At 37.2% G+C, this 20,685-nt stretch overlaps 1 pseudogene; it reads right to left on the minus strand.

Annotated features, from left to right (window-relative positions):
• Window positions 1-1,046: 1,046 nt before the first annotated feature.
• On the minus strand, window positions 1,047-3,608 carry LOC149143730 (GATA transcription factor 12-like; annotated as a pseudogene).
• Between the last annotated feature and the right edge of the window lie 17,077 nt (window positions 3,609-20,685).

Raw genomic sequence — 20,685 nt, forward strand, 5'->3', positions numbered from 1 at the left:
CAGCCTAAGGTGGATTTAGGTGCTAACAAGATGCTTGAGTTTTTGCAACATTTGTCTTGATGTATTTTAGCAATCCATTGTTATCCAATATTGCCTCCATTCGGTCCTTCCATGTAACAAAATTAGAGGTGCCTTCCAAGGCATACTCTAGCCTTAGTCCATTGAAGGCAATCTTCTTAGCTCTAAAGAAATCTAGCTAAATTGATATTCAAATTCAAACCTCTAAGATATAACTTCTAATTTCCTGCTCTAATGTGAATCCAACTCTAGTACCATTTATAAATTAGGTTGTATATTTAAAAATTCTCATCATTTTTTAATCTAAATCACAAGACACAGATCTACACTACTTCTTTGTGAACATTAATTCAAAATTTAGAACAAAATTATCATACATGCAAGAAAAAATAATACACATGCAATAAGTATTTTTATCTAGGGAAAGAAATCAGCTAAAAACCCTAATTCCTCTTGCATTAATAAAATGAAATAGAGATGTATTACAATTTATTTGCTCAACTAAGCTCACCCTACAAGTGCACAACCTATCTCTCTACTCACTAAAGGTCTCTGACCTAAACTTGGTCAAAATTTCCTCGGATTGAGTTCCTATTTCCTTGTGTTGTTCCTTGAGGAATTAGCCCCTTATTATTTAGGAAATTCTCTCAATTGAACTGCACAATTCCTTTAGGTTGATCATTTGACTGCATGCAACACCTGTACAGTCTAGACTATTCTACAATTGATGTTACCCTGCCTTGGAATCTCCATCTCATGGGTTGTGTTAGAAATTATCTCTAATGCATGAAAAAGTCCCATGCATTTACTCTTCAATTCAAAACACGCACTTTGGCATGCCACTTGATCATATAATTCAGCAAGCATAAAAATTCCTTCTAGTTGGACCTACTGTGGTCGTTTTCTTGCTTCAACACTCATGTTGTGTTTTTGGAATGTTCAAACATTGGTTTGGAGCATGAACTATCTTCATATAGTGCATTTTCCTCCTTTGAAATTGAAGGAGATATATATAATTAAACCTTATTTCATTTTTTACTGAGAAAATTCTGCCTACCAGATTTTTATCTTACACCGCAAGCATTACACAATGTCTTAGGCCCCTTGGGCCCAACCCTCCACTGTGGAGTTTTTTGTACTCCACATTGCAAACATTTCCTGACCTGAATTGAATCCTACCCCTTCTTCCTACACCAGTGGTTTGTCTTGATGATTTTCTTTAGGGGTTCAGGTTCCACTAGCTTGGTAATGAAGTGTACTGAATCACTATTGAAAGAGTTTGGGCCATTCTCCAATAACCCATCTAAGGAGGTAGGGGAAATAATCCTAGAAGTCCATTTGCAAATTGGGGCTCTAGACCTCTTGTTTCTTGCTTTTGTATTTGAGATAGCCATTTCTGAAGCAACTTTTCACTTTTCCTAATATCCACCTATTTAATGGTTTTCACCTCGTTATCACATCCATCCATTTTCCTTGTAACATCGGACATGAACTCAATGCCACAAACTTAGGTCTAGACTTCGCAATGAAGAAAGCTCCGCAAAACCAGCACAGTGAGGCAACTGTTGTTGGTTCAATTTATTTTGACAGGAGCCCTTCATAATGGAGCCAAACCTATTTGTTGAATTCATAATGTAGCGTCAACTGGTTCCTCGTGCTTGCTTCAAATGACTTTATTCTTCAAAATTGCATTAATATTTTGGCTTGGGAAGTTGAGAAGTCACAAGACTGAAACTTGAGATGTGAAATCAAACCAGATATCTGCATTCCTTCTGTAATCCTGGGTTGTGTTAGAAATTTTATCAAATGCTTGAAATAGTCCCATGCATTTACTCTTTAATTCAAAACACGCACTTTGGCATGCCGTCTGATCATATAAAATTATGCAAGCATAGAAATTCCTTCTGGTTGGACCTATTGTAGTTCTTTGCTTGATTCAACACTCATGTTGTGTTTTTGGAATGTTCAAATATTGGTTTGGAGAATGAACTATCTTCATACTGTGCATTTTCCTCCTCTGAAATTGAAGGAGATGTATATAATTAAACCTTATTTCATTTTTTACTGAGAAATTCCTACCTACCATATTTGTATCTTACATCGCAGGCATTACACAGTGTTCTGGTTTGTCTTGATGATTTTCTTCATGGGTTCAGGTTTGACTGGCCTGGTAATAAAGTGTCTTGAATCACTGCTGAAAGAGTTTGGGACATTCTCCAATAACCCATCTGAGGAGGTAGGGGAAATAATCCTAGAAGCCCATTTGCAAATTGGGGCTCTAGACCTCTTGCTTCTTTCTACTATATTTGAGGTAGCCATTTCTGAAGAAACTTTTCGCTTTTCCTGATGTCCACCTCTTTACTGGTTTTTGCCTTCTTTATCAAATCCATCCATTATTCTTGTAACATAGGACACAAACTCAATGCCATGAACTTAGGTCTAGACTTCTCAATGAAGAAAACTCTGCAAAACCACCACAGTGAGACAACTTTTAGTTCAGTGTATTTTGATGGGAGCCCTTCACAATGGAGCCAAACCTATTTGTTGAATTCATAATGTAGCTTCAACTAGTTCCTTGTGCCTACTTCAAATGACTTTATTCTTCAAAACTGCATTAATATTTTGGTTTGGGAAGTTGAGAAGACTCAAGACTAAAACTTGAGCTATGAATTCAAACCAGTTATTTGTAGTCCTTCTGTAATCATGGGTTTTGTTAGAAATTTTCTCTAATGCCTAAAACAGTCCCATGCATTTACTCTTCAATTCAAAACATGCACTTTGGCATGTCACCTGATCATATAATTCTGCAAGCATAGAAATTCATTCTGGTTGGACCTACTATGGTCCTTTTCTTGCTTCAACACTCATGTTGTGTTTTTGAAATGTTCAAATATTGGTTTGGATCATGAACTATCTTCATACCATGCATTTCCCTCCTCTGAAATTGAAGGAGATGTATATAATTAAACCTTATTTCATTTCCTACTAAGAAATTCATGCCTACCAAATGTGTATCTTACACCATAGGCATTACATAGTGTCTTAGGACCCTTGGGCCCATCCCTCCACTGCAGAGTTTTTTGTACTCCACAGTGTAAGCATTTCCTAACCTGAATTGAATCATTTCCCTTCTTCTTACCCTAGTGGTTTGTCTTGATAATTTTATTTAAGGGTTCAGGTTCCACTGGCTTGGTAACAAATTGTCATGAATCACTGTAGAAAGATTTTGGGCCATTCTCCAATAACCCATCTGAGGAGGCTGGGGAAATAATCCTAGAAGCCCATTTGCGAACTAGGGCTCTAAACCTCTTGCTTCTTACTTTTCCTGGTATAGTTATTTCTGGACTAAAAGTTGAAATATTCCCATAGCTGCTTTCGAGAACCGATGTAGGACTCAGGCTTCTAAACTTATCAGAATTCTGCCCCAGTACCGATGTAGGACTCACGCTTCTGAACTTATCATAATTCTTCTCTTCTTCATATTTTCCCTTCACTTCAACTCCAAAATTAGGATCATAAGGATTGGTCGGTCCAGTTTCTAGAAATGGGTCAAAGCTTGAAATCCATTCTAGCTCTAACAAATCATCGCATTAGAAAACAAAAAAGCACGATCCCATTTTAGAAACTAGATTTTCATTTAACTAAATTACCCTAATTCCTAAGAAAATCTACCCTGAATTCCATTTTACCAAGGACGCAATCTAAAAAGGTATAGTTTGATCATCATGTGATTTTACTTCTCTTAAGTTGAAGGAGATGTATATAATTAAACCTTATTTCATTTTTTACTGAGAAATTCCTTGCAACTATATCTATAAGCATACACCAAAATCTATTCTAGAAATTGCCTTAAACCAGCACAGTGAGGCATTTGCAATCTTTGTAAAGATGTAAGCTTCGAAATTGATTCTGGTAACTTCTGTAGCTTGAGGCACTTTTAAACACTTGGGTTATGTAGTATACGAATGTAACTACTCCTCCTTTTATTAGACTCGAATTACATGGAACACATTAACCATATAACAACTATATCTATATGCATATAAGAAAAGAAAAAAGATTATCCTTATACACAGCCAACCTTTAAACTTCCTTAGTGATTACGGGTTTGACAATAGTTGACATAGCTTGATTTAATGTGGGGATAGGTTCAATTGTGGTTCATGTTGATAGATTTTAGAAAGAAAATACCTACACATTACCTTATTTTCTCAGCATATCCTCATACCCATCGTCTACATGAAGGATTGAGAATGGTTGAAACACTGCATAGAAGTGTGGATAAAGATAGTTTATCTCTAATAGCCAATAACGTACACACCAAGGATTCTATAGTTCTCAAGACTCCAACAACTCCCCCGCTCCCCTGTTTTGAATATGTAAACCTTGAAGAGGAATTTAGATTAAATCCGGTAGCAGTAATTCAATTTATGATCTGGCAGTCGCATTGGCAAACAAAAAAACACAAACCCATTTTAGAAACTAGATTTTCAATCAACTAAATTACCCTAATAGTTTCACCTTCTTTATCACATCCATCCTTTGTCCTTGTAACATCAGACATGAAATCAATGCCACATTGTAGTGATGGAAGAATATGAAATTCCTTGCTCAAGTCCTGAAGCTTGTTACACAAAATTAGGTATAGACTTCTCAATGAAGAAAGCTCTGCAAAATTTCCAGGGAGAATTTTCAACCCGTACTTTTCAAATCAAGCTTTCGCAACAGTAATTCCATTTGTGATCTGGCAGCCTTAGAATATAATATCTTTGACAAACTTATTTCTCTTCTTCTCTTTGATGGCTTTTTTGAAAGTTTCTATAATGTGCCTTTCAATACGTAGTGGAATTCAGACCCAAGTCCTCAACATATGATTCAAATATATATTCATATAAATATATTATATTATTTTAATAATATTATTATAATCTAAAATATTTAAGAATCAATTTTTTATAGCACATTAAAAATAGTGGTATTGTATCAATTATATAGTATATCATCTTATCATAAGGTTGTCTCCTTCATTCAATCTCACTTGTTTGAATGAAATGACCTACATTATGTATTTTAATTTCATCTCATCCCCTTTAGTGATGTTACCTACACAATGCATTCCCTATAACTCTATAGTCTTCAACCTACTTTTTTGACTAGAAAACCAAAGTAGGCTCCCAATTCCAATTCTCCCATTCAGTGATGAGAAATTTGAGATTTTAATCAATAATGTTTGGTATCATTAATTTCCTATATTTTTTTATCTATAAGTGTCAAATTGGAGAGTCTCTATAGAGTCTATGTAGATTTGAACTTATTCAGACCCAAGTCCTCACCATAATCTTTTTTTCTTAGAAACAATGATGCCAGTGAATATCTTTTCATAAAGTTTTTTGGTTATTGTAGACATAATATTCTTTTGTCTTAGTAGTGAACAGGAATTTAGATTAAATCTGGTAGCAGTAATTCCATTTGTGATTTGGAAGCCTTTAGTTCTCAACACTCCAACAGTATCATTTCGTGAGAAATCAAATCTATAGCCCATCAATGATCTATTCTCAAGTAGAGCATCATACTCACATACAAACTTTGGAATCTCAATTTGTCCCTTCTTGATATCATTCCACAAAAATTTCAAATGACTAATTTTTTCCTAAAATATATAGAGCGGGCAGAAAATTTTAAATCTAACATGAGATGGCCTTTCAAATTTCTAGTTGCAACTATATGTCTATATACATGGAACACATTAACCATACAACAACTATATCTATATGCATATAAGAACAGAAAAAATATTATCAAGAAACTAAGCACAACACAGGTAGATTTAGTGCACTTTCTCTCCCCAGTGATCATCATGTGATTTTCCTCCTCTGAAATTGAAGGAGATGTATATAATTAAACCTTATTTCATTTTTTACTGATAAATTCCTTGCAACTATATCTATATGCGTACACCATAATCTATTTGTCTCCGAAACAATGCTACTAGTGAATATATTTTCATCAAATTTTTTGGTTCTTGCAGACATAAGATTTTGTTGTCTTAGTAGTTGAAGAGGAATTTATATTAAATCTGGTAGTAGTAATGCCATTTGTGATTTGGCAGCCTTTAGTTCTCAACACTCCAACAGTAGCATTTCATGAGCAATCTATTCCATAGTCCATCAATGGTCTATACTTAAGCAGAGAATCATGCTCATATACAAACTCTGGAATCTCAATTTATCCCTTCTTGATATCATTCCACAAAAAATTCAAACAACTAACTTTTTGAAAAAATATATAGATTTTAGGAAGAACATACCTATACATCACCTTATTTTCTCAGCATATCCTCATACCCATCACCTACACGAAGGATTGAGAATGGTTGAAACACTGCATAGAAGTGTGGATAAATATGGTTTATCTCTAACAACCAATAACGTACACACATAGGATTATATAGTTGTCAACACTCCAAAACCTCCCTTGCTCCCCTGTTTTGAATCAGTCAACCTTGAAGACTTCAAAAGACTTGCTGGTTTTTTTGAAACTATAATTTTCCTTTCAATAGGTAGTGGAATTCTGACCCAAGTCCTCACCATAATATTATTGTCTCGGAAACAATGTTTCCATTGAATGTTGCAAGTGTAATCTTGTTTTTAGAAGTTCTTTGCAGTACTTTATGTTGAAATGTGGAAACAAGAATATTCAAATTTTAATGTGTCCTTGAATTAAAATTGTGAATTAAAATCGAATTTAGTCTCACCAGCTACTTGGAAATAATTAATTAACTCATTATGGATTAATTAGTTGGAGAAATTCAAGTTAGAAGTCTTTCTGAAGTCATGCAACAATTATCTCTTAAATTAAGGAGATAAGATTGAGTTAATCTGAGTTGTAATTAGTTAACTCAATTTACTCAGTTAAGTCCAGTTAAATTAGTTCCAAACTATTTGAGGAACTAATTGTGAGTTATCAATCAGTTGATGCATGCATGCACTCAACTAGTGTACTAAAGCTAATTGAAGATTCCCTCATCAAAAACTCATGCATGCCTATTCTGAGAAAGACCCAATTGATATTAAAGTCAAGGACAGTGTAATATCAGTTGCATGTTTTATCTTATAAAGAAAACTCATGCATGCAGAAGGATACTTCCTTGAGGATTGTGCAGTTTTGACAGTGTGTGAGACTATGTGTGAGATTGGTTTTCCACTTGGTAAAGGAGAATCATTCCAAAGGAACAACACAAGGAAATAGGAGCTTGGAGTACGGAGAGGAAGGCTGGAGAGCAGCCCAGATTGCCTATGAGCATCTGTGAGGGTTGTACTGAGAGATGGCTAGCTGTGAGAGCTAAGGCTTTGTATGATTCCTATGTATTTCCACCTTGTATATTAGTACATATAGTGGAGTTTTTAGCTGAGGATTTCCCCAAAGTATTTTCATGTGTATTGTGCATTGATTATTCTTCTTCTGGTTATGTGTTCAGCTCGATCTTTAAGCTTTCACAAACTTTGATAGTAGAAGTAGGTTATAGTATTATGCTTTGATTTATATTGCATTTCGGGTTAACCTACAGCAGATTTTCTACATGGTAGAAGAGAGCTAGATCGGTAGGAAATTTCTACATCGTATCAGAGCTGTGAATAGTATACTGGGAAGAGAATTCGAAGTTTGAAGTTCAGGGTTGCAGGTGCAAATTGAATTCATATCATACTTCAAGGTTGGCCAATGGCGTTCTATGGCTTGACACTCGAGTATGCCTTGGAAGGTAGCTCCAATTACATAGCATGGAAATATAGAATGGAGGCTGTATTAGAAGAAAATGGCTTGAAGGAATTCATTGATCAAGAAATCCTAAAGTCAGCTTCAACTAATGCAGAAGACTTGGCTGAGTGGAAGAAGTGTGTGGAAAAGGCAAGATGAATCATCCTTGAGGGAGTTCGAGACCATATTGTCTCGAGTCTCCATGGGAAGGATACTCCATTTCAATGTGGAAGACATTGAAGGACCTCTACCAAAACAGTAGGGACCAGAGGAAATTGGCGCTTAAGGATAAGCTTCGAAGAATCAAGATGGAGAAGGGCAATACTATTTCTACATATCTGAACAAGCTCACCACCTACAGAGATGAGATTGATAGTGTGGGAATAACTACTGACGATGATGATATGGTGAGCCTCACTCTCCTTGGCCTTCCAAAGAGCTGGAATAGCTACCAGGACTCTATAAATGGAAGGGAGAAATTATCAGATTAGGAATGACTGTGGTCGGATCTAATGCAAGAGTAGATCAGGAGGAGCACATGAGATGGTTCTTCATCCAAGAATGATGATGAAGAAAATATGGCCTTAGCAAGTAAGGCAAGGAAAGGGAAGGGGAAGGCTTCCCATTCCAAATCAAATTCTTCTCATGGAGGGAAGAAGGGTGACATGTCTAAAGTGAGATGCTTTAATTGTCAGAAGATGGGACATTATGCGACTAATTTCCCATCAAAGAAGTCCAAGAAGGGATCCTCGGAAGGATCAGAAGGTGAGGCATTAGCCTCTTAGTTCAAAATGGACTTTACCCTCATCACATGCATGGTGTCATTGACGATGGGTTGTGTTTGGTATCTTGACAGTGGAGCCTTATTCCACATGACCAGTGATAAAATTTTATTCAGTACCTTGGAGGAGAAAGACCTCAAGATGCGCATAGAGATGGGTGATGATGGAAAGTATAGTGTTTGAGGAGTGGGCACGGTTGCTTTTCAGAGGGAGCATGGAGATCCTCTCATCTTCACAAATGTGAAGTATGTGCCTGGACTGAAGAATAGTTTGGTATCATTCATGATGTTGGAGGACAAAGGCTACGATGTTGTCTTCAGTAAAGGAAAGGCGTTCCTAAGACACATAGCCACGGGTCAGGCCAAGAGGATAGGGATTCGGGTGAAGAATCTTTACAAAATAGAGGTAGATGATTGTGCAGCATTGAGTATGAAAATAGAATATGTTTAAATCCAAGACATTGGTGAGTTGTGGCACAAGCGGTTGGGCCATTTGCATCATGGGGCTTTGAAGATAATGCAACAAATATCTATAGGACTTCCCAAAGGTAAACTTGAGCAAGTTGATACATGCAAAGGTTGTACCTTGGGAAAGTAAACCAAGTTTTCCTTTCATGATCGAGATAGTCAAGCAGAGGCTATCTTAGAGCGAGTTCATACTAATGTGTGTGGACCATTCTCGATGGCATCCATAATGAAGCAAAGGTATTATGTTATTTTCATTGATGAATATTCTCGTAAATGCTAGATTTATTTCATGCAAAAGAAGGACCAAACATTCACAAAGTTTTGTGAGTTCAAAGCTTTGGTCGAGAAAGAGTCAGGGAAGAAGATCAAGGCCTTAAGAACCGACAATGGTGGAGAATATGTCTCTCAAGAGTTTAAGGACTTATGTGCAGTGGAAGGAATTAAACAAGAGTTGATGGCACCTCAAAACCCATAGCAGAATGGGGTGGCTGAGAGGAAGAACAGAACTATTGTAGGGGCAACACGGGCAATGTTGCATGACCAAGGCCTACCACTTCACTTGTGGGTTGAGGCATGCAACACAATGGTATATTTTCATAATAGAAGCCTGCATCACATACTTGGGATGAAGACACTAGAGGAAGCTTTCTCCAGTAAGAGACCAAATGTGGGTCACTTCAGGAACTTTGGATCATCGGTATATTTCCATGTGAAAAGGATGCACAAAAGAAGCTTGTGCTGACAGCAAATTTGGGGATACTTGTGGGGTACATTGATACACCTCACAACTATCGGGTGTACTTGCCTACAAGTCGAAGGACAGTGGTTCGCAATGATCTCAAGTTTGATGAGAAGGCCATGCGAGTTTCCCTTGAGAGGGAGCTCCAACTACAAGCTGTGGAGGAACTATTGGTTCCTAAGTAGGAGGAGCCTCAGACTGATGTAGAGCAGCCACATGCAGAGGTTCTAGGAGTGGAGACATCCACTCAAGCAAATTCTTCCAAAGATGGACGAAAGCGCACAAGAGAAGCTGATAGATTGTTGAAGGATGTGAGAGAGAATGTGGGAGAACCATCTTCTCAGCATAGACAGAGGAGGTTACCTGAGAGGTACACTGGATACATGGCCCTTGCTAGGGAATGTGTTGAGACCGAGCCATCTTCCTTTGAGGAAGCAGTGTAGCAGTCGATTGGGTTGATGCTATGGTGGAGGAGTATGACTCCATAGTTCATAAAAATGTTTGGGACGTGGTTCTGAGACCAAAGAACAAGTCAGTTGTGAGTTCCCATTGGCTTTACAAGGTAAAGAAAGCTGTTGATCGTAGTGTGGAGAAGCATAGGCCAAGATTTGTTGCACGTGGCTTTTGACAGATCGAGAGGATCATGTTGTTGCAATATATTTCGACAGAGGAGCAAGATGCTGACATTTTGATAAAGGCATTGTCAAAGTGTAAATTCGAGTTCCATAGAGATAGGATCGGGGTGGCAGATTATCCCTTTCTTGTTGAAATGGAGTGTTGAAATGTGGCAACAAGAATATTCCAATTTTAATTTATCCTTGAATTAAAATTGAATTTAGTCTCACCAGCTACTTGGAAATAATTAATTAATTCATTATGGATTAATTAATTGGATAAATTCAAGTTAGAAATCTTTCTTAAGTCATGCAATAGTTATCCCTTAAATTAAGGAGATAAGATTGAGTTAATTTGAGTAGTAATTAGTTAACTCAGTTTACTGAGTTAAGTCTAGTTAAATTAGTTCCAAACTATTTGAGGAACTAATTGTGAGTTATCAGTCAGTTGATGCATGCATGCACTCATCTAGTGTACTCTAGTTAACTGAAGATTCCCTCATCAGAAGCTCATGCATGTCTATTCTGAGAAAGACCCAATTGAGAGTAAAGTCAAGGACAGTGTAATATCAGTTGCATGTTTTCTCATATAAAGAAAACTCATGCATGCAGAAGGATACTTCCTTGAGAGTGGTTTTCCACTTGGTAAAGGAGAATCATTCCAGAGGAACAGAACAAGGAAATAGGAGCTTGGAGGGCAAAGAGGAAGGCTGGAGAGCAACCAAGATTGCTTGTGAGCATTTGTGAGGATAGTATTGAGAGCTAAGGATTTGTATAATTCCTGTGTATTTCCACCTTGTATGATAACACAAATAGTAGGGGTTTTAGCTGAGGCTTTCCCCGAAGTATTTTCATGTGTATTGTGCATTTATTCTTCTTCTTCTGGTTATATGTGTTCAGCTTGATCTTTAAGCTTCTGCAAACTTTGATAGTAGAAGTAGGTTATAGTATTCTACTTTGATTTTTATTGCATTATTGGGTTAACCTACAACAGATTTTCTACATGGTAGCAAAGAGTTATATCGGTAGGAAATTTCTACACTATATAATATTTTTATATGTCCTTCTTTTAACATAGTTGTCATATGAATTGCAGCAATGTTACTATAGGTTCCTTTAATATAGTTGTCATAGGAATGGCATCATTGTTAATATATTTTCTTCATAGTAACTTAGAATATTTGTATCTTTCCTTCACTTGAGAATATTTGTATCTTTCATTCCCTTAACATGGTTGTCATTTTATCTCCTGCCATTTTTAGCTTTATTTTTCTTTCAAAAATTCTCTAGACGAATTTGTTATTATAGGTCCAATCATTCCTCCAATGAAGTAATAATTTATTTTATCTTCTTTCCTTTTGTTTCAATGTCTGTGAAGTCTATGTGATAAATGAAACTTCATGCAATGAATTGAGCCATGAGGATGATGTAGTTTATGTTAGTAGCTCCCCTTAGTCTTCTCATTGATTTTCTTTTATGTGTCTTGCTGAAAGCATTCCTAACAATCCCTGAAAGGATTACTAACAGTCCCCAAAATGTTCATAGTGTCATGGCCAATACTTCCAACACCCTCAAACGTTTTCATTAAAACATCTCCAATGCTTTTTTTATCTTGAACTTCTGAGCATCATACCATTTCTCAATTTGTTTGTTTTAGATACTCAGAGACTGCATTTTTCTTTGTTAGTTGATTTGAGCATGGTTTCACCAATACTTTACAATATAATATGATTATATTATTTCTAAACTTCCACTGTCCTCTTCTTCTTCATAATTATTCCTTGTCTGTAAATTTCATATATCAACGAGAAGAAGCAAGAATTGGAGCTTGGCTAAATATGCAGACTTCCAAAGCTAAAGTTGAAACCAAAAGGTTGAGGTATAAGGAGTGTGCCTATAAATGTTTGTACACATTTTTCTGTTAAAATATTCAATGATGTTTAATTATTTATGAAGGAGAGAGATTGAAGAGTTTTTTAAGCTTAATCTTTTCAACAAAATTTAACTTATAGGCTCCACATTATATGTTGTATCATATCTGTAGTATCTGCAATCCTCTATTTTCCGTTCTGAAATGTTGTGTATTTTTTCTTTCAAATTTTGGCATCCAAATTGAAGTTATGATACATAGGTAATTTCCTTACAATTAGGTAAAAGTTAAAACCATCAACCATTAATAACTGAGCAAGCATATATGACCATCACGTCACAGACCTGTTAAAAGGTCATGCTCATTTCTAATGTTTTCCATCCACTAATTTTCTCTCCAAAAAATGAACACGTAGAGTGGTTCTATTTTGATTGCATGTGTAATCAACATAGCTTTATTGATTATTATCATCGGGTGTTAGGGCACCTGCATGATTGTTTCTAACATGCGTAGGTTTCTGAAATTTTCAACTTATAGTATTAAGTATGTTACGCCTGTTTGATTGTTTCTAACATGCATAGGTTTATGAAATTGTCAATTTACAGTTTTAACTATGTTTGAAAGAGAATGATCATATGGAAGTTGTTGTCATAAATATCTTCATTTTTATGTTTACAAGCCTAGATAACAACTCAATTACAAACAAATTGAACATGCTTCCTGCCCTTTAGTTCATAAATTTTCATGTAGTGTTATAGGAATGTAATGAATGTTAAACATCTTACGCGAAGAAAACCACATTTATGAGCTTTGTTTTGTATAGTACTTATTTTTTATCTCTACTTTCAGAAAATGACAACAAACCTTACTAACAATGATATTTTCTCAATGCTTTTTGGATCAACTCATATTCAAACATGCCTACAAATTGTTGAACTTGAACCCATTCAATCAACACAAAATTCAACTCCACGATAGTGCACTACCATCTTTGATGGAACACATATGAAACACCTTATGCTTCCAATAGATTTCAATGACCTCGTAGCAACAGGCTTGCTACAAATGGGTTATGTTATACATGTTAAAATTTGGACTACTTCAACTATTGGTCCATCAATGTAAGTTTGTTATAAATTTCTTATTTCAACTTTAACATTTTTATCGATAACACTTCCGACTCTAACAATTATTCCTATGACTCTCATTTGTCGTGTACGTCTATAATGCTAATAGACTTTGAGATTTCTGCTTCATCTGCACCCTTAATTGGTAACCCAAAAAATATGAGTATCCCAATCACTTCTGAAGAAGACACTCCCTCTGTTGGAAATAATACTGAGAGGGGGGCTAAATCAGTATTATCAAGTTCTTTTAACAAATCTTCCTTATTTGCACTTTGAATTATTTTCGCATATCAGTACCATAAAATAATAGCATGAACAAGAAAAATAGATAGTCACAACAAAGAACACCAGATATAAGGTGGAAACCCAATGTGGGTGAAAACCACCTGCTGCAATATGTCTCTATCTTCTTTCAAATTAGAAAATCCTTTTACAATGCTTTTGTACTGGTGCAGTCCTTTACCAGTACACAGGCTCCAACCTGCAGAGAGCTACAACTCTCTCTCATTTTCTAGTCTCTCCTGGAAGGGAGCTACAACCCCCTACTTCTTTTCTTACAAGGACCACTTTTCATAAATTTTCAAACTGGATCCATAAACATCAAATGATCATCAAGTACATGTAAATTACACAGTCAACTGCAGTAACCAGATCAACAATAACAGAACTAAACCCAGAACACCTTATCAACAGAAAAATTTAGTCAACAGAAGATCTTAAGACAGATATGCAATTTTTCTTTCTCTGGCCTGCGTTGCTACACACTCCACCTTCTGCTTCCCTGCGTATACCCGCAGAGAGCCTTCTGTTGCACCGCATGCCCACGCACTTCTTCTTCAATCACGCTGCGTACTGTTACAGTAGGTACGCACCCAGAGACACTATCGTGTCGCGTACTGTTACTGTAGCCACGCACTCATAGACACTATCGCGCCGCGTACCTTTACTGTGCGTACACACCTGAACCTCTGTCGCGCTGCATACTTTTACTGTGCGTATGCACCTGAACCTCTGTCGTGCTACGTACCCACGCAGTTCTCCTTCTTCTGCTCTACGTACCCACGCATCTCTCTTGTTTCTCCTCCGCGTACCCACGCACTTGCACTGTTAATCACCTGCGTACTTCTGATTAGGGCCGAATTGGCAGTTCACCAGTGTGCCACAGTTAGTCAGATGCCCAGATCTGATCATGCGCTCGAGAGATCACCCTTCTCAGATTCGCTTTCAACTTCACTTTCATATAGATCAAGCTTTTAAACAATAACCCAATATTTCAGATCTTAAGATATTCAATTTGCAAAAGATACATAGCCAAATGATCTCCTTTGCTTTATATAGGCAAGCTCCTCCTAAAATCATGGATCAATACCATAGATAACCAATACAAGGGGCCCAAAAACATGGGGCTCAATAATATAAAACAATACCACGGGCCAAAACCATAGAATCAAGAGCGGCGGGCTAAATACCACGGGCCAAACATAGGAAATCCCACGTGAACGCGCTTCTCTGCCTTGAAGTAAGTGAAACTGGGGGTACGCACCCTCTGAACGGGTGACTTGCGTGGGTGGCCGCAGTTCCTTCACGGTGTACCTGCGTGTACGCATCTTCTGAACTATTCTCCTGCGTACTTCTTAGTTTTCAACATTTTGAGAGCCTGATTAGAGCATTGCCACTTGAGGGTGTTGCCATCAAGTACAACATCTGTAACATAGAGCCATACCAGAATCATAATGCCAACAATCTCCCCCTTTGGACTTGATGGCAACCTCAAAATCTTCAGCTTCATTCTCCCCCTTTGACATCAAGGGAAAAGGGTTATGCTCCCCCTAAGAACATGCTCCCCCTGAATATGAACCAGATATGCAAAGAAGAACCATAATCCACCAAACACCATAAATGACCATAAAAGAGATAGAGACATATTGCAGCTATAATCAGACCAGCATCCATGATCTCCTTTTGTACATCCTCCATAATGGCAACAATGCATTATATGCTCCCATGTGCCATTCAATCTTCAACCAATCCGCAACCCAGCACATATACGCATATACCCCAGCCATCAATCAGAAGAGTTTCAACAATAAGATGATGCATCAACAACCCCCAACTTTTTCCTGAGGTATTCAAAAGTCTCCCTGGGCAATGGTTTGGTGAGTATATCAGCAACTTGTTCCTTAGAAGGAACATACTCCAACTTGACCTTCTGTTCAAGCACTTGTTCCCGGAGAAAATGATACTTGATTGGTATGTGCTTGGTTTTTGAATGCATGACAGGATTCTTTGAGATGCTGATTGCACTTGTGTTATCACATAATATGGGGATAGGTGGTGTACAAGTGATTTGAAAATCCTGCAAAGTCTGCATCATCCAAAGGAGTTGAGTGTAGCAAGATGCAGCAGCAACATATTCCGCTTCGGCTGTAGACAAGGCAATCGAACTCTGTTTCTTGCTGAACCAAGATACTAGTCTGGAACCCATAAAGAATGCACCACCACTTGTGCTTTTTCTGTCATCCATGCTTCCGGCCCAATCTGCATCTGTATAAGCATGAAGTGTGAGATCTGTATCTCTAGGATACCATAAGCCATAATTTTGAGTCCCTTGAAGATATTTGAAAATTCTCTTCACTGCCTGAAGATGAGTCTCCTTCGGATTTGCCTGAAATCTTCCAACTATTCCAACTGCATGCATGATGTCTGGTCGGGTACCTGTCAGATAAAGTAAACTTCCAATCATAGATCTGTAGGTTGGTTGATGCACTTCTGCAGATTCATCGTTTGCACTGAGGCTACATCCTGTGACCATGGGTGTACATACTGGTTTTGCATCTTCCATGCCATATTTCTTCAAAATCTGTTTGAGATACTTGGTTTGAGACAAAAAGATCCCTCCTTTTTTTTGTTGGATTTGCAAACCAAGAAAATATGTCAGTTCTCCCAGCAAGGACATTTCGAATTCTTTTTGCATCACCAAGGCAAATCTTTGACTCAAAGCTTCTTCATTGCTACCAAAGATAATGTCATCTACATACACAGCAAGTATTAGCAATTTGTCATTTTCAACTTTTATATAAAGATTTCTATCTGCTGATCCTTTTGAAAAACCTTGTTGATGAAGATATTTGTCCAAACAATAGTACCAAGCCCTTGGAGCTTGTTTGAGACCATAGAGAGCCTTTTTCAATATGCATACAAGATTTGGATCATTTCCAAGAATGAACCCATCTGGCTACTCAATGTATACTTCTTCTTCCAAGTCTCCATTCAGAAAGGCTGATTTCACGTCCATTTGAAATAATTTAAAGTTTTGAAAGCTTGAGAGAGCAAGGAACATTCGGATGGCCTCAAGTCTTGCAACAGGAGCAAAGGTTTCTTCAAAATCTATTCCTTCTTGTTGCGCATACCCTTTACAAACAAGTCTGGCCTTGTTTCTAATTACTTCTCCATTTTCATTCAATTTATTTTTGAAGACCCATTTTGTCCCTATAACATTCTTATCTTTTGGTCTAGGAACCAACTCCCAAGTGTTATTCTTTTCGATCTGCTCAAGTTCTTCATCCATTGCTTTGACCCAACATTCATCTTTGCATGCCTCTTTCACATTTTGTGGTTCAGTGGAAGAGAGTAATGCCAAATAGCTTGAAGCTTCTGCAATTGTTCTTCTTGTTTGTACACCCGCTTATTTCTGCCCCACAATCTGAGATTCTAGATGATTCTTCTGAACATATCTGGATGGAGTCTTCTCTTCTATTCTTGTCTGCTCCTTTGGTTCTTCTTGAGGTTCTTCTTCTTCATCATTCTGTCTTTGAGGGTAGCCTTCATCTTCTTCAATGTCTTCATGATGTACTTGATTAGGAATGTATCCCTTCTCATCAACCACTACATCAATGTTGTCAACAATTCTGCCAAGTCTTTTATTGTAGCACTTGTATGCTTTGCTATGTGGAGAATAACCAAGAAGAATGCCTTCATCTACTCTAGGTTCAAGTTTGCCAAGTTGCTCATCAGTATTCTTAATATAACATTTTCTCCCAAAGATTTTGAAGTGCTTTACCGAAGGAGTCTCACCACACCAGAGCTCATGAGGGGTTTGAGTGTTGTTCACCCGGACATTTGTTTTGTTGAGAATAACAACCGCAGCATGTGCAGCTTCACCCCAGAAAGTTGTGGGAGTTCCCGACTCATCAAGCATAGCACGAGCCATTTGTTGGTGTTTTGTTCATTCTTTCCACAACTCCATTTTGCTGAGGAGTTCTAGCTGTAGAGAATTCTCTTCTTATCCCATGTTCTTCACAGAAATCGAAAAATTCATTTGAGGTAAACTCCCCACCTCTGTCGAATCTGAGGCACTTAATTTTGTGTCCTGATTCATTTTCAACCAAGGCTTTGAAGGATTTGAATTTTTCGAATGCTTCATCTTTGTGCTTCATAAGTCCTAACCAGACAAACCTGGAGAAATCGTCAATGAATAATATCAAGTATTCTTCTCCTCGAGGTGTCCTTTTCCTGAATGGATCACATGTATCTATATGTACTAGCTCAAGAGGCATGCTAGCTGATCCTTCCTTCTCCATAAAGTTAGTTTTCGTTTGCTTTCCAAACTGACATGATTTGCATATGGTGTTGTCTGGAACTTTGATATCTCGAAGACCACAAACTGCCTGATATTTGCATGCTTTCCTTATTTTTGAAAAGCTTAGATGCCCCAACCTCCGGTGCCATAACCAGTGCTCATCATCCTTGCTCAGATAGCATTGTTGTTGTCCTTCTTCAAATATGTATAGATTGTTTGGAGTTCTTTTACCTTTGATCACTCTTTTACCTGTATCAAGATCACGAACAAGACATCCATTTGATTTGAATATCACCTCGGTTCTTTGATCACACATCTGGCTGACACTTAGTAGATTATGCTTCAATCCATCAACATACAGAACATTTCCAGCTTTGACCTTTTCTTTTAACTCAGCAGTGCCTTTTCCTTTTATAGTTGCAGGAGTATCATTTCCAAAAGAAACTTTCTTTCCTTTTTCTAGAGCAGAATATGATTCAAGTTTTTCTTTATCACCTGTCATATGCTTCGAACATCCAATGTCAATGTACCATAGATTTTCTTGTCCCTCTGCAAAAAATGCTATCCCACATCTTTCTGTTTGTGTTTCCTTTATTCTCCATGTTTTGGTGCTTGAGGCTTGTTCCTTTGTTTGCTGAAACCTGCTCCTGCATTCAGAATCTTCATGACCAAAATTATTGCAAATAGAACATTCAACTTCATTTTCAAGAACCGAAAAGTTGTTATAGGTCCTTTTTGTAATCTCGGTCATACTTCTTTGTTTTTGAGCTTCTCTAGTCATGATTGTTTTTTATGCAACACATTGAGCTGCTTTGTGACCAAAATTATGGCAATAAAAGCATTGTCCATTGAAGAAACTTCTGCGGTTATCAAATCTTTCGGCCAAACGATTGTAATTTCTACTGTCATTCATTCTTGAAGCAAATTGAGAGGATTTTACCTGTGGCTAGTTGTAGCTTTTGTTCATCCTTAAGACGGATTGCCCCTGATTTTCCTGATAGTATTTGTTTGTAATTGGTCCCTGCTTTACCTGGTGATCTCCATCGTGCTTTTGCTCATTCCTTCTTGCTGCATCAAGATAACTCTTTGAGGTGGATGCTTGAGAAGTTTCTCCATTATAGCCCAGACCTGTCTTGTTTAGACGAGAACGTTGTACATTGATGATCTCATCCAGAGTTTCAGATCCTTTGACAAACTTAAGATTATAGCTTTTGTTTTCTCAATCTCTTTTCTAAGACCAACAATTTCACCTTCTAATTTTTCAAGATGTTTTTTCTTTTCATCAATTTGAAATTGTAGAGTATCAATGATCATATTCTTTTCTTCTATACATCTCTTGAGTCTAGTAATTTCTTCATAAAGGCTATCCACATCTATAGCATCCATATAATCATCATCTTCAAATGCCATTAACAGTTTATAGTCATTACCTCGTTCATCTTCATCACTATTTGATAGACCATCACTATCTTCATGAGTGTAGTAGCTTTTCTTATTTGCACTATGTTTCTTGTTCCATCTAGCAAGTTCCTTTCCTTTATCCTTATAAGGAAATTTTGCATCATAATGACCTACTCTTCCACAAGCAAAGCATTTAAAAGGTAACTTACCTCTGAACCTTCCAGAACCCCTTTGAAGATTTCTGACAAAATTTGATTCTTCTTCTTCTTCTTCTGGCACGTGACTTGCTTCATAATAATCTCCTTTGCCTGAAGCCTTGAAAGCAACTTCTCTTCTGTCTGATGGACCTCCCTTTCTCATTTGATAAGCAGTTAGAATTCCGTGTAGCTGAGACATAGTAAGAATTCGTAGATTTTCCTTTTCTTCTATTGCAGACACTTTAGATTCAAACTTGGGGGACAATGATCTTAGAACGTTTTCAACCACAATAGCCTCTTTTATTTCTTCACCCAAGTTTTTCATGCAATTAACAATCTCATCTACCCGAAGAAAATAGTTAGCCACACTTTCATCATTATACATTCTGAGATTCTCATACTGAATCCTGAGGGTTTGAAGTTTAGCACGCTTTACCTATTCATCTCCTTCATTACTCAAGACAATCTTGTCCCATATTTCCTTTGCAGATTTATATTGCATAACCTTTACAAATTTTGTTTGAGATAAGCATCCTAGCAGAGTATTGACTGCTTTAGCATTTGTTTCATATTTCTTCTTCTCAGCTGAATCTGTAGGAGTAGCTGAAGGAAAAGCGTAGCCTGTATCTATGATATCCCAAACTTCTGTGCCAAGAGATTGAAGATAGGCAGTAACTCTTACCTTCCAATAATTGAAGTTTGTCCCATCAAAGATAGGTGGCCTGATTGATGCTTCCCTCTCGTAGTTGCTCATGATGAATGATCTTCCTTCAAGCGATCAAGCTTCTCTGAAGGACCTGCTCTGATACCAATTGTTGGAAATAATACTGAGAGGGGGGCTGAATCAGTATTATCAAGTTCTTTTAACAAATCTTCCTTATTTGCACTTTGAATTATTTTTGCATATCAGTACCATAAAATAATAGCATGAACAAGAAAAATAGATAGTCACACCAAAGAACACCAGATATAAGGTGGAAACCCAATGTGGGTGAAAACCACCTGCTGCAATATGTCTCTATCTTCTTTCAAATTAGAAACTCCTTTTACAATGATTTTGTACTGGTGAAGTCCTTTACCAGTACACAGGCTGCAACCTACAAAGAGCTACAACTCTCTCTCGTTTTCCAGTCTCT

Source organism: Pinus tabuliformis, chromosome X (assembly GCF_031772625.1).
Source record: "Pinus tabuliformis cultivar Carrire ecotype Pingquan chromosome X, CPIR1, whole genome shotgun sequence".
In the NCBI taxonomy this organism is placed as follows: Eukaryota; Viridiplantae; Streptophyta; class Pinopsida; order Pinales; family Pinaceae; genus Pinus; species Pinus tabuliformis.